Source organism: Dipodomys spectabilis, unplaced genomic scaffold, assembly GCF_019054845.1.
Source record: "Dipodomys spectabilis isolate Male_0828 unplaced genomic scaffold, ASM1905484v1 ptg000110l, whole genome shotgun sequence".
In the NCBI taxonomy this organism is placed as follows: Eukaryota; Metazoa; Chordata; class Mammalia; order Rodentia; family Heteromyidae; genus Dipodomys; species Dipodomys spectabilis.
The window spans coordinates 3,613,326-3,628,501 of NW_024870787.1; the positions used below are offsets into that span (position 1 = coordinate 3,613,326).

General features: G+C 34.1%; 2 non-coding genes across 2 annotated transcripts; one reads left to right on the forward strand and one right to left on the reverse strand.

Annotated features, from left to right (window-relative positions):
- The first annotated feature begins 1,752 nt into the window (after window positions 1–1,752).
- LOC122114780 lies at window positions 1,753–1,859 on the forward strand. The gene has a single exon (XR_006148645.1). It is a non-coding gene; the product is annotated as a U6 spliceosomal RNA (small nuclear RNA).
- Window positions 1,860–2,667: 808 nt separating this feature from the next.
- Trnaa-ugc lies at window positions 2,668–2,732 on the reverse strand. Its single transcript has one exon. It is a non-coding gene; the product is annotated as a tRNA-Ala (tRNA).
- Window positions 2,733–15,176: the final 12,444 nt, after the last annotated feature.

A 15,176-nucleotide genomic window follows, 5' to 3' on the forward strand; every position in this document is an offset into this window, starting at 1 on the left:
TTCCCCCACTTCCTTGTTTTTCATCCCTGTGAACAACTTTAGCCTACTTTCCATAGGAGAGCTTTGTTTTTGTTACTTACTGATATTAAAAGAAAAAGGTTGCTTGTAAAAGGAAAAGATCTTTTAGGACGCAGGTTTAAAGTATTTTATCCATCCCAATGGTTCCTATGAGGAAAATTTGTAATAGTACTAAAAGTGAAAAGGAATTCCTAGATCTGTTGTTTTGCCATTTAGAATGGCAAAGAATAATATCACGTCACTCTTATAACTCTTAAAGAATGCAAGGGTAACTGATCGTCCCTATCATGTTCCCAAAATCCCAGTGGTTCCTGAAGGACAATAGTAGCTCAGCAGAAATTCTAAGTAGCAGACATGGAGCATGAAAGAGAAAGAGAGGAAATAGAGAATGAAGGAGAAATATCATAATACTGAAAGTGCATAACAGATAAACAAGAGCTGTATGAGAATATTCATACTGCTATCTTTAGACTCTACATGTACATTTGAAGGTATTTGATGTATGATAACCCATCAACACCACATTCCTCAGCACCACATAAGCAGAAAATGATGGAAGTGGTGCTGTGGCTCAAGTGGTAGCAATAGCCCTGAGATGAAGAGCTGAGGAGCAGTACACAGGACCCAGAGTTCAAGCCCCACAAGCAACAGACACAAAACCAAAACACTAAACACAAAACCGTCTCTCAATTTTGTGGCCTCAACTCTGTAAAACCACTGTTTCAGCCTAGGGCTAAGATTTATGTGTGGACATTTATCAACACGCCTGATTCAAATTCTACTTGAGAATATTTTAGTCAATATTTTGTTCTTAATTTTGCTCTTTGTAAATTCACATGCACCTATAAAAATGGTGTGGCCATCCCAGTAACATTCTCAAAGTACCTCGTAATGATGCCTTATAAAAAGTTGTATTATATTACAACAAGGAAAACAACGCTGCAAATAAAGAAAACCAATAATTAAATATTAATGATTAATAAAATAAAAACCAAATACCATTGTTTCCAGTATTTGAAGTGTACTACATATTAGATTTTACTATTTTCTCATATTCCTGTACATTTAAAACTGGCTAAGATTATGATGTTCAACAAGAGTTTTATAGGCTATGAGTAGTCTTTAAATTTACCCTCTAAGATTACTATTTATGTCTCATCTTATCATCTGTATATGGTTTATATAATCATTTTTGTTCCTCGCTGACATATAAAGTAAGGAAGCCCTAAAGTTTTTACAGAAACTGTGTAGTTAACAAAGTCTTAACTCTTCACTGTTTCTTCATACAAAGACTTTGCAACTTCTCATTAGTAAAGTTTCTGTAAACTCTGAAATGTACATACTTAGTTGTATATGTCTGCTACCATAAATCTTAAATACTTTATAGAAAAGTTATATGACCTACCAAACAATCTTAATTTTGGCATATAAGCAAATTCCCAAAATTAAACATATTTAAAACATTAAAACTTAAAAAAAAACTTAACACTTGCTGCAGTGTTCATTATGATAGGTGCCTTGTATAGAATAATTGAATTTCTCCTCCTACACATCTGTTGAACAACAAATACCTGGAATTATTTTGTTTTAACATATCTTGAAGTTAGTCTTAAATGTGTGCTTATGTAAGAAATACATGGTTCTAAAATTTCACGACAAATCTTTTGAACTTACTTTTTGTTGAATTGTCTAGTTTAAGAAAATCAATTCCACTTTATATATAAAAAATGTTCTGTGCTCAATTCAACAGCACATACACTAAAATTGGAACAATACAGAGAAGATTAGCATGGTCCCTGTACAAGTGTGACACGCAAATTTGTGAAGCGCTCCACATTTTTACAATAACAGATGCTGGAGGGGATGTGGCAAGAAGGGAACCCTACTTCCTTTTTGGTGGGAGTGTAAACTTGTTCAACCACTTGGAAAGCAGTATGGAGGTTCCTTAAAAGATTCCTCATAGAGCTCACAAATGACCAAGCAATCCCACTTTTGGGTATTCACCTAAATAGTCAGCAACAAGACCATATTAAAATTACCAATACAATTATGTTTATTGCAGCATTATTTCCCATAGCTAAGATATGGAACCAACCAGGATGCACCTCAGTAGATGAATGGATCAAGAAAACGTTGTGAGTTTGTGTGTGTGTGTGTGTGTGTGTGTGTGTGTGTGTGTGTGTGTGTATGGGAATTCTATCGTCCATCGGAAAGAATGACATCACCCAATTTGTTACGGAATGGAAAGACTAGGAAAAATTATATTAACTAAAATAATCCAAGTCCAAAGAAACATCAGTCACGTGGTATCCCTTATTGAAAATAATTAATATATGTCGTGGATAAGCAGAAAAGGTCAAAAGCTATGTGCATGTGAATAGATAAGGTGATGTTAAGCTTAATGAACCCCAAGATAGGGACACAAGTGTTTTTTTTTTTTTCTTGCTGTTGTTTCTAAAGTATTTATAATGTACGATGTGATTTTTTTTGTTTTTTATATGGTCCTCCCACACAGAAATAAACTTTTTTTTTTGGGTCCAGTCGTGGGGCCTGAACTCTGGGCCTGAGCGCTGTCTCCCAGCTCTTCAGCTCAAGGCTAGTGCTCTACCACTTGAGCCACAGTGCCACTTCTGGCTTTTTTTTCTTATGTGGTGCTGGGAATCGAACCCAGGGCCTCTGGCATGCAAAGCAAGCGCTCTTACCACTGAGCCACCTTCCCAGCCCCCGAAATAAACATTTTTTACAGTCAACCTTGAAAAGCCATCTTGATAGACCATTTCTGTAAGTGGTAGCAGAATATTATTGATGGCTTTGCAAGGATGCCAGATTGCCTCATTTTGAGATAATTAAAACAGGAATTTAGTCAGCTGTTTTTTTTTTTTTTTATCATTAGGACAAAAACCCATTGACTCTAGTCCAGGTGATCACTGTGGCCCAGAGAAGCTAATACATTGACTAGTAATCCTAGACCTCTAAAAACAAAACAAAACAAACAAGTAAAACTCTCCGGTAAGCAAGGCCAGTCAAGGCTCCTACAACAGCCTACATGAAGTCAGGCAAAATACTGAAGCTGGGAGTCATTTAGCTGACAACTAGTATGTTTTTTATGAGGCAGACTGAAATAAAAGATTCCTGAGAGAGGGTAGGAAAGACTGATCAGAAGGACTAAAATTGGTCACACAAAGCTTGGAAAATAGAATTCCTTATAAAACAAATAAATCATAGAAAGCCTGTGCACGTGAGAACAACACAGAAGACCAATTCCAGAAATGCACATTTTCTTAGAGGTCACCTTAATGAATTATCAATTGAAATTTTTGAAATCTTAAATATTTGACCCAAGTGGAAGAAGGACAATTGCTCAAGAGAAAGAAAAATTCATCACTCTGTTAGGAGGTCCAATGTCACATTAAGAAGTAATCAAGCACAGATTTGTAATAAAAAGAGAAAACAATTATTCGAAATGAGGGTTTCATTTGTTTTGATGTAAATGTTTTTGATTTAGGTGCTAGCGATTACCATACAATTGATCCAGTCCCACAGTTGAGTTGACATTGACTGCAGTATTCCCACATATAGGGAAAGAGAAAATTTACAAATGTCAGATCAAATGAGTTGAGGATGAAGTGTTTTAATAGTAATATATGAGGTTTAGACACAGGTGAAGAGGTGGATTTTCTTTTATAAAAATCCCCCATTTTTAGCCTGGTGACAATGGCTCACAGCTGTAATCTTAGCTACTCAGGAAGCTAAGATCTGAGGACTGCTGTTCAAAGCCAACTTGGGCAGGAAAGTCCCTGAGACTCATCTCCATTTAACCACCAGAAAACCAGAAGTGACAATGTGGTTCAAAAGGTAGAGCATTCACCTTGAGTTGAAGAGCTCAGGGACAGTGCCCAAGCCCAGACTTCAAGCCCCTCGACCACCACCACCAACAACAAAAAGTCTCCCTTTTCTTGGACTGCCTACAGCTTTTCCTAACATTCAACAAAGAAGACATTTTATTACCCACTACAGGTAAGTCCTATTCTAGCTGTTGCAAATAGAAAGATTTTGTATCTTATGTCAAAAGGTTCATATTTGGGGAAACAAATACAAGCAGTGGTAACTTTTTTCCAGTCCTTGAACTCGGGACCTGGGCCCTGAACATTGTTACACTGGTAGCTTTAATGTGAGCTTGTTTGTTATTTATTGGATTACTGTCCATGACAGGAATTACTGGGTCATAAGGGAGATCTGTTTAGTCTTTCACATAAAGTCTGTACTGCACTTCGGAATGGTTGAACAAATTTAATTTCCCACCAACAGTGTAATAGAGTTCCCATTTGGCTACATCCACCTTAGCATTTGCTATTGTCAGTATTCTTGATAATGGCAATTCAAACTGGAGGAAGAATTTCTCTTGTAGATTTGTAGGTACCTTCTAGCTACCATGAATGAATGAATATATGAAACCTATATTGCTCGAGTGTGCATTCCTTTCTCTTAGTATAATGTTCCCAAGCCTTTGATATTCCTTAAGACTGGTGGACAGTCATCCTTTCTGATGGGTGAATAAAATTCCAGTGTGTGTGTGTGTGTGTGTGTGTGTGTGTGTGTGTGTGTGTGTAAGATGACTATAGGCCTATGAGTTAATTTCTAAGTCTTCCTTTCAATTGTAATTTTGTAATTCAATAATAAATTTGGATTGCTTTCTTTATTACATTGAAGAATATTGTAGGGATGTTGATGGGTATTGCATTGCCAATTGTTTGGGGGCAGTATTGCAGTTTTCACAATGTTAATTCTTCCAACCAGGAGCATTGAAAGACTTTGCATTTCCTTGAATCTCCTTCAATTTCGCTTTTGGGCCTTTAAAGTTTTCACAATAGAGGTCCTTTACATTTTTGTTAAATTAATTAATTCCTAGTTTTATTGTTGTTTTGTTTTGCTTAGACTTGATTTGATTTTGAGGCTAATATATATGAGGTTGTTTTTTGGATTTCAGCCTGGATCTTCCCATAGTTGGTAACACAGGAAAACTATTGATTCTTGTAGGTTTTATACCCTGCTACATTGCTGAAGATTAGCATCACTTTTACTAACTTTTTTTGGGGGGAAGCTATAGGGTCCTTTATATAAAGTATCATTTCATCTGTGAAAGGAGATAGTTTTACTCCTTTCATATTTGGATACCTTTTATATTTTTCTCTTACCTATTGTCCTTGCTAGAAAGTCCACTACTATATTGAAGAGTAGTAGAAAGAGTGGACATCCTTTTCTCATTCCTGATTTTAATGTCTTCATGCCTCCATCGTTAGGTACATGCTTACTTTCTCTTTGTCGTATACATACTCTGTATTATATTGAGAAAGTTCCATGCGTTCCTAGCTTCTCAGACCTTTCAATCATAAAGGGGTATTGGAGTTTGTTAAAAGCTATTTCTACATCCATATAAACAATCATGTGGTTCTTGTCCTTGCTTATGCTGATGGTGTGTGTTATGTTTATTGACAAGTATATTGAATCCAGCTGTATCCTAGGATGAATACTGTTTGATCATAGCATGTTTTTTTTGTTAATTGTTGAAGTTAGTTGGTGAGAATTGTATTGAGAAGTTATGCATCAATGCTTATCAAAGAGCTGGGTTCATAGTTCTCTTTCTTTGGTGAGTCCCTAGCTGATTTGGGGAAGAGTCTAATTCTAGCTTCATAGATTATGTTTGATAATTCCATTTCCCTTTCTATTCCATTGAAGAGTTAGACCTGAGTATTGTAAGTTCTTTGCAGGCCTTAATTTCATGGTAAATCTATTGAGTCCTAGATTTTTCTGTTATGAGAAATTGTTTATTGACATTTCATTTTCATTACTTCTTATGTATCACTTCTTGGTTCAGTTCGAGTATAAGAAAGCATCAATTACTCCAGGATTCTCCAGGTGAATGGTATATGGTTTTCAAAGTACTCTCTTATAACATTCACAATTTTGCTAATTTATGTTATGATGTCTCATTTTTTCTCTAATTTTATCTATTTCAGTGAATTCTCTTAGGAGCTCTTAGGAGCTGTGCCTCATCTACTCTTAATATATTTACCTACTTCTGATCTTATATAACCAGTTCATGTTCTTCTTGATCTTCTCTCTGTAGGATATATTTGATTAACTTCTATCCTGCTGATGTGGTGGAGAGTTTGGCTTGGGACCATATTCACTGTTGGTAGTTGTTTGCCTTTAATGTTTGTTATATATCATGCCAGGCTCTTCATTTTATCATATCAACTAAGAAATTTGTGTTTATTCTGACTGTATATACTTTATAAATAATCAATCTTTTCTCTATGGCAACTTTAAGAATCGTTTCCTTGATGATTAATGATCCTCTAATGGATTATAATGTGGTGGTGGGTTGTTCTCTTCTAGAGTTCTGTGTTTGTTCTTAAGGCTTCTCTTCTCTGACTGTGCCTATCTCTTTGGATGTTTGGAATGTTCTCTGCTAGAATTCTGTAATAGGTTTCCCATCCATTTAGTTTCCTGCTCTTCTCCTTCTTGAGACCAATCTCCCCCAAATTTGATCTTCTAACTGAGTCGTGAAGTTCTGGCAAGATCATTTCTTATTTCTTGGATTTGTTCTAAATGATTATTTCCTCTTTCCTATTAGACCTACTTGGTCTTTGACCCCTGAGATTGTCTTCTATATCATCTATTTGCTGTGAAGACTTTATACTTTGTTTTTGATTTCCCTGTTTTATAATTGGTCATTTTTTAGGGCTTCTATCTCTTTATAAAGCTTTGTTTTAGGTCTTGTATTGACTTTCTTTACATATTTTCTTTGGGTGAGTGGGTTGGTGGGTTGTTTATTTAGCTGTGTCTTCTCTCATATCTTTTAACTAGGCATCCATTTTTTCCTTGGACTCCCTTGCCTTTTCAGAATTTATTTTTCTGTTTGTAGTCTCCATGAGTTATTGTGCTAATCTTTGGTTGTTTGCATCTTGTTCAATAAATTTCTTTGTAGAGGTTTTGTATCTTTCCATTAATCACATTTAAAGCAGTAAATGTAAAGTATTTTGAAAACTATCTTCTAGGTCCCTAATTGTCTGTTCTAATGCCTGGTTATTTACTGTGTGAATTATACTACCTTGACATCACTTTTCTTGTATTTTTCTGATTTGCTCTGTTCACTTAGAGGATTTCTTTTGGGGGCTATATAATCTTAATAGGTGACTCTTTATGTTCTTGGTTGATTTGCCATTTGTTGGTTGGATCTTCTGTTGTGATTTGTTTTTGTGGAATTAGGTTTTTGTCTAGACCATTAAGTGTAGGACTAGAAATCTATTGTGGTGAGATGTAGTGATGTTAATACTAGCGGTACCAGTGACAGTTTGGGCTGCCCAATGGTATCTTGAATTGTCTCTGAGTATGGATGTGGCTGTCTCCGATGTACACTTCTGTTCCTGCTTTTGTTTCCCATGTGGAATTTTTATTTCCACACTACAGCTGTGCCTTTAAATATGTTGGCCAACACAGTCACAGCATTCACCTGCCTGGCTGGACACCTTTTCATATATTTCTGTTTTCTTATGAAGACAGTATTAAATCTTCTTTTGAATTGTATATCTATAAATAGTTATAACTGAATGGGTGTGACTTTTTAGAAGTGGAGTACCTGCTAGGACTCTAATTCTCTGTTTCATTAGAGAGCTAGGGGAATTTTATGTTGTTATTTTGCCATTGTTTTTCCAATTCCTCAGATATATTTTATATATTGTTGATTTTTTTCACATAATTTAGGATTTGTGATGGTTGTATCAGGTTATTTTTGCGGTTTTTGTTTGTGTTAGTTTGAAATAGTGATTTCAGGCTTGTATGGAGAGACATCAATAATATGAAATGTATGTTATTACATTGAAAGAAAGAGAGGAGACATTTTAACCTATTTGCTACAAGTAAATTAATATTAAGCAAAGTTAATTAAAATAATTACTTACTCTTCAGAAGATGAGCATAGTACTCTTGAATATCTTGGAGAAAAAGACTTTAGACTCATTACAATTAAAGTCTTACATTGAAATTACTGGCTAAACTTTCTTCTTCAGAAAGGCAAAAGCTCCATTTCTTTCATATTAGTATTATAAAATCAAAATATCTGCATGTTGAATTGTTTTCCTTTGCTATTTTCAATTCCAATCCTCATCCAGTAGGTATCTAGTGCTTTGAATGACCAATTCCTTAAAATACCTATATTGCTTATATTGTGATGTAAATCTCAGTAATATTAATGTGAATTTATCCCTGATTCTCATGTGGAGCTACATTTATATGAAATTTATGCAGTTTCAACCAAGATACATGACTATTTCAAAGTTTTCTGTTTTATTCAATAAACCCATTCTCTTTAGAAATATGTTCTCATCTTTTATATTGCTCCAGCATACATCATGTATTATTAGTACTTTTACTGAAATAAATATAAAATATGGAACATGAAGACAACTCCCCCCCCCTTATCACTTTAAAGTAAATCCTTGGGGACTATTTTATATTTAAAATTTAAAAAGTGCAATGTACTGTTTATACATTAATAATCTAATGGTTAAGTCAATTAGACACTAGAACTACCATACCACATCAAGTCTCAATTTACTTAAAGGCACCAAAATATTAGTGTTCATGAATATCATTAAGTTTTAGAAAATGAGTAGTCACAACAAAGTTTATATTATATTTCAAATTTAAAAAATGAAAATTAAACCCAGATTTGTTGTCAATATCCTGTTTCCAGGAATACATTTATTCAGCAAACAGAGAAACCAAAAATAAAGGTACGTCACATAGATGAAAGATGTAGAAGCAGACTGTTTTTCCTTAAGATGATAAGGACATGCAAACTATGTGATTTATTCAAAGATACTATAAAAATTCATGAGGATTTGTGATCAGAAGTGATGGGTAAACAAATAGCTGGAAAACTGTATATGTAAATTGAGCTTTCTATAGAGGCTAAGTTTACAATAAAAATGATCCAACAGACGATGATTTTATATCTCTAACACACATCCAGTATTCCACATTTTCCCACATACTCCTGTCCTCTTACCTCAGTTCCTGATCAATAGTATTCTACTTTCATGATGTCAATTCCTACTAATATAACAAAGTGGGTTTTTTTTGGTTTCTAGATCCAATAAATTTTAGTATTTCCGAATAATAGTATGAATTCATGGAGTTTGACTTGAATGTCAAGTTTGAGGATATTCTATTCAGGGTATTATTAATTGGCCTGAAGCAGCCAGGTACATACTATGAATACATAAACACAGTATACTAAAAGCAGGGGACTTGATTTCAGAGTAAGATGCAGGTCCAGGCAAGGCCCTGAAAAAATGAAAAACCAATGGAGCAAACATCAATCAATTATCATTACCAAGGAATTGAACTGTTCTCTTATGTGCCTGGGTGGCAGCTGTGTGTGTGTGTGTGTGTGTGTGTCTGTGTCTGTGTCTTTGTCTGTGTGTCTGTCTGTTTGTTTCTGTGTCTGTGTGAGTGCTTTTAGGGAGAGAGAATTTAAGTGTGAATTCCATATTTACAGCCCATAGAGCATTACTTGTTAGGGAGAAGGTGCTCATATCAAAGTTCTGATACCACTGTCATCACTTTTTACTTTGAAAAACACTTGCTTAATCCTACTTTAAAAGAGAAAAGTAAACTAACATCTTACATGATTGTTTTGACAATTAATTGGTTTATTGAAGGCCAAAGGGAAGAATTGCAGAGTAATATAATCTTTTTCCTCTCTCCTGAATATTACCCAGCAATAGCAGTGATTTCAGGAGTCTCCTGCTATGTACTCACAGCTGACTTACTTATATGCTTAATAATATGAAACATATGATAGAGAAATAGATCAGCCAGCAAACACAAAGGACTAGTGATGAGACCGAACTTTTGAGCAGGGTTGGCACATCTTTTAGGAATGTAATCCCTTCATATGAACTTCAAATTTTGTGGATTTCTCTGTGTGATTAAAAGGTTAGAAAGTGCTGTAGAAATGAGAATTCCTGTTCAGCCAAGTAGAAATTGCTCATGATCCCATCTTCAGGTTACAAATTTCCATTTCATAAAGACTCTCTTTTAGAGTGCTTTCATTTAATATACTTCAACACCTCATCCTTCCCTGTGGGAGATAGGAAGAAAGATAATTTTGTTTGAATATTATCTTATGTAAGTTAGTGTGCATGGGCATGATTTGTATGAAGTTAGTATTAACTGTAAATAGGAATCATGTCACTACAAAAATATAATTAAAATCACATAACAAGATTAGAAGTCATAGCATTTTCTTCATGAAAAAATACATTAGATTAGTTGCAGAATTTCTATTTTGAGATAAACTTTATATGAAAGCATAATGCACTTTAACTAAGGGCTGAAATATTTTATTAAAAATATATTTCTTAGAGATATTTTTGCTGCATAATTTTAAGAAGAAAATGGTCCCAAAGTAATCATTTTTCTTAGTATGTTCCTGTTTCCATATGATTAACCTCTAAATTAGAAATTCAGATATATGATTTGATTTAATTTAACCAGAAATATTATTGAGTATAAGGACCTTCTACTCTCTATATTCTTCACACCATGATCATTAAATATGGTGAGTTTGAAATAATTAGTCTCTGTGTGAACTATGTTAATATTATTTATAATATGAGTGAAATGTTTAAAAAGTAGTATTTATTTTAGTTTAATTGCTCTGAAGAGAAAATGAATGATATAATCAAAGGCTAAAAATGATTAGAATTAATATTTAGAATTCAGGACATGTTTTTGACCACACTGCTTACTGGAGCCTTCACAACAACCTGAGATAATTTATATTAATGAAGCCAAAAATCCCACAGGTTAGACATTTGTGAATAGAAAAACCATATCATTCTGAATATGTAGATCTACATAACAAACATAGAAGATTTAGTGTATAAATACCTGTATATACTAATACATTTAATTGCAGGGAAAGTACTTGTTCTGAAAGGAGATAAAATTGCATTTATTTTGAAAAAGTAGACCTAAGTATTCATTTGAATAAAAGATAATGTTTAAAACATCACTCATTCAAGAAATAAGATGTACAGTTAGTTGTTTTTCATGCCAATTATGATCTCTAAACTTAGAAAAACTAGATTTGTAAACTGAAAGCAGTGCTTTGTCGGGAAAGAGACATTTAGTTTCTTAAAAGTCATGACTATTTTTTCTCAAACAATTGCTAAGTAACTGATTTACATTTTTATCATGGAATCTTTTTTGATATATTTTCATTGATTACATTAAATAATTGGCCAATAATAAATTAAATTATGCATGAACAAAGTTTATCTAACACAAGTATTTTATTCACAAGACATATCATGGCTCTCAACACTAGAAGGCAGTATGTTATTTACTTATTAATTTTTAGTTATTTTGTTAATGGTTATTAATTGTTAGAAGAGGCAGTTTCTTTATGCTCTTTCCAAAATATATTTAATGCATTTGACTGTACTCCCTGTATTTCCTTTTCATTATTCCTTCCTCTAAAGATCTTCTGTTTTTCACATCAAATTACATCTTCATATATGCACATATAAGCTAATTTGGAAGATTTAAGGTGAACTGCAACTTAATTCAAGATGTATAGTGGATTAACGATGAATAAAAACTTCAATATTTTGTTAATTTCTGAATTACTATATAATATATATAATATAATTAGTATTATGGTTAGGTTTAGGATCACAGACAGAATTAGAATTAGGGTTAGAGAAAAGAAAATTTAGGTTCAACACAAGATGACCTATTGCAACAATGATACTCACAGCACACTATATTGAAAATGAAATTTACACCAAGGGGAGGGAGGAGTTATAGTGAGAGACCAACAAAGAACAAGGCAACAATGTTCAACAAGAAATGGACTCATTACCTTACACATGTAACTGTAATCCCTCAGTAAGCCTCTTTACAATAAAATAAAATTAAAAAAATAAAGTAAAACAACACCTGACAGGAAATAGATAAACACTTTAAAATTTTTAGTTTCAAAGTGCAAATAAAATTTAGGCCTACATGCCTAGCAAGAGTTAGGATAAATGTGAAATAGAGGCTTGCTATTAACATTATGATTCAATTATCTGTAGGTTTAGGATTAGGAATGGTTTAAATGTTAAGTAAATCTGACGTTATTTTAAGTTCTAGGAATTCAGGAAAAGCAGGGATAATGGAAGTACAGTGTATTTCATAATATCAAGATTTGAGATCAATCGGTATAATGATTCCTGTTATGGAACAAGATAGATTCAGAGTTAAGAGTGAGAAAATCTGTAGGGTTTAGGAAAACCTGCAATTTATGTGAAGAATTACAAGTGGAATTTCAGCTAGGATGACACAGCAAGCATTTTACATAAATTTTAGAATTGGGATACCATTAGTGTCAAAGTTATCATTAGGATTCTAGACATGGTTAGGGTTAGAGTGTAGGAGAAAAAAATGATGCTCAAGTTGTAGGTAAATTTTAGAATAAGCATGGTAAGAATTAGAATGAATGTGAACTAGAGTATTGCTATTAATATTAGAATCTACTTACAATTAGTCGTATGGTTATTCTCAATGTTCCAGTTAAGAAAGATTAAGTTTAGGGTTAGAAAATGACTAAGATATTGGGAAAAAATTGAAGCTAATGTTTGGAAGGTTTATTTGAATGAAGTTAGGATGAGTGAAAATTAGTTTACCTGTGTTAATGCTAGTATTGACATATAATTTTACTAAGATTAACGTCAGTATTTTGTTCTGATTATGATTAGTGTTATGAATAGGAAAGTTTTTACTATAAAATTCAGTTTCCAATTCAGGCACCAGTGGCTCTCGCCTGTAATACTATCTACTCAAGAGGCTGAGATCTGAGGATCACAGTTTAAAGCCAGCCCTGGCAAGGAAAGTCCGTGAGATTCTTATCTTCAATAACCAACTAGAAAACCGGAAGTGGCGCTGTGACTCAAGGGGTAGAGTGCTTGCCTTGAGCTGAAGAGCTGAGGGATAGCGCCAAAGCCCAGAGTACAAACCCGATGACCGACCAAAAAAAGAAAATTCAGTTTTCACTAACAAGTAGAAGCAAAAATGTGAGACTGAATAGTAACTAGAGCATTATCATTAAATTTATTTCTCAGTGATAATTCTTGTAATGATTAATGGGAGTTTTCCAGCCAAGTTTAGGTTGAGAATTAGCATTAAGTAATGGACAAGATGGTAAATAAATCTGAAACTGTTTTAGGGAACAGTGGTTCAGGAAAAGGTAGAATCAATGGAAACTACAGTGTATTTTCTGATAAGAAAATGTGAGGAAAAGTAATATAATGGATCATATTAGGGAACAAGATCTTCAGAAGTAGAATCAGGAAATTTTTTGGAATAAGGGCAAACTGAAACTCATTTCCAGAGGGAAAACTGGAGTATTCATTAGAATGAATAAAAACTAGAGACTTTTTCTTAAACATTAGAATTGTACTATCATGATGGTGAAAGTTAGGTTTCAGTTCCAGCTGGGGTTAGTATTAGTATTAGGGAAATGGAAAATTTAGGGTCCAAATGAAAGTAAATCTTTGAATAACAAGTCAAGTTAGAATTTGGATGTATGTGAAGTAGGAAACTGCTAATAATGTTAGGATTAGGGTATGATTAGTGTGAAGTTATCCTGAATGTTCCAGTTAGGGTTCGGGTTAGAAAAATGGCAAGATATTGGGTAAAACTATGAATTACTTTAAGAAAGATGAGCTGAATCAAAGATAGGATGAATAAAAACTTATGTATTTGTGTGGCCTTTAGAATCCAAAGGCAATTGGTTCTAGAGTTAGGGTTACTTTTCTAATTTATGAACTAATGAACTAAAGGCACAAGTCTTTCTTTCTCATAAACCAAGACAGTCACGATTTTGGGGAACAAACTCAATTTTCTACATGAAAATATGTCTTAAAATATTTTCCAACCAGGATTAAATAATAGTGAACAGGATGTCATTTGTTAAAATTAGGTAAGTTAATAATGCAACTTTCAAAAATATCCAAACACATAGTCTAGAAACTCAGGCATGTTATTGGGAAAAGAGATATTTTACTTCCTCTAGCAGGGAAATTCTGTGTGCGTGTGTGTGTGTGTGTGTGTGTGTGTGTGTGTGTGTGTGTGTGTGTGTGTGTGTGTGTGTGTTTGTGTGTGTGCACCTACCACAGGTCTTCAACTCAGGTCTGGGTCCTGTCATCAGCTTATTCTGTGCAAGGAAAGCCCTAAACCACGTAGCCACAGGTCTTCTTATGGCTTTTTAGTAATTAATTTGAGATACATATCTAATGGATTTTCCTGTCTGGACTTAATCTTCTGATCCCCAGCAATCCTTGCGTTAGTGTTACTGTGGTGCTACCACAAAGTGACAGTTCACTGAACTGGGAGCAATATGGAAGTACTTGTGCAAGATACAAAGTAACCAGTTCATTAATTTGGTAGCAACAGAGGATCACATTAGATTGCCTTCAAACACATTGTTTCTGATGAGTTTATCTGAAACCATAATCAAACCTATTAGCCTCACTGTATGAAGTAGCACATATTTGTGGTGTAGAATATGTACAATGAATTAAATCCTGAATCAAAAGTCTTTGCTGGGTTTGCTTTTTAAAAACAAATCAGAAAAAGAGTGTAATTGAAGTGAAGTCCAGACTGGAGGAATGTAGCGAGCAGCAGAGCAACTGCTTAGGGTGAGTCCAACCCACAGGACCATAAAGAAGAAGTAGAAGAAAGTGAAAGTTTAGGAGAAATAGGAAAGGAAAGGAGGAGGAAGGGGTAAGAGCAGAGGAAGTGCATAGCATGAGAGAGAAGAGGAGGGGACAGGGAAAATGTAGAGGAGAGGAGAGAAGGAAGAAGGAAACAGGACCCTGGGGAAGAGCCGCAAGAGGGGAGACAGGAGGAGGAAGATAAATGCAATATAACAACAAGAATTTTTGGAAAACATTTTGCATAAGTGATCTGCATGTGCCTGGCAGGATTATTTTCTAATCAGAGAGAGAGCTAGCAGAGTGACAATATGGGTGATAACTATTTCTTGGTCATTGTATTCTCTTTCTTCAGAGAGGAGTTCAGAAGAAATCCTGAGTTTGGTG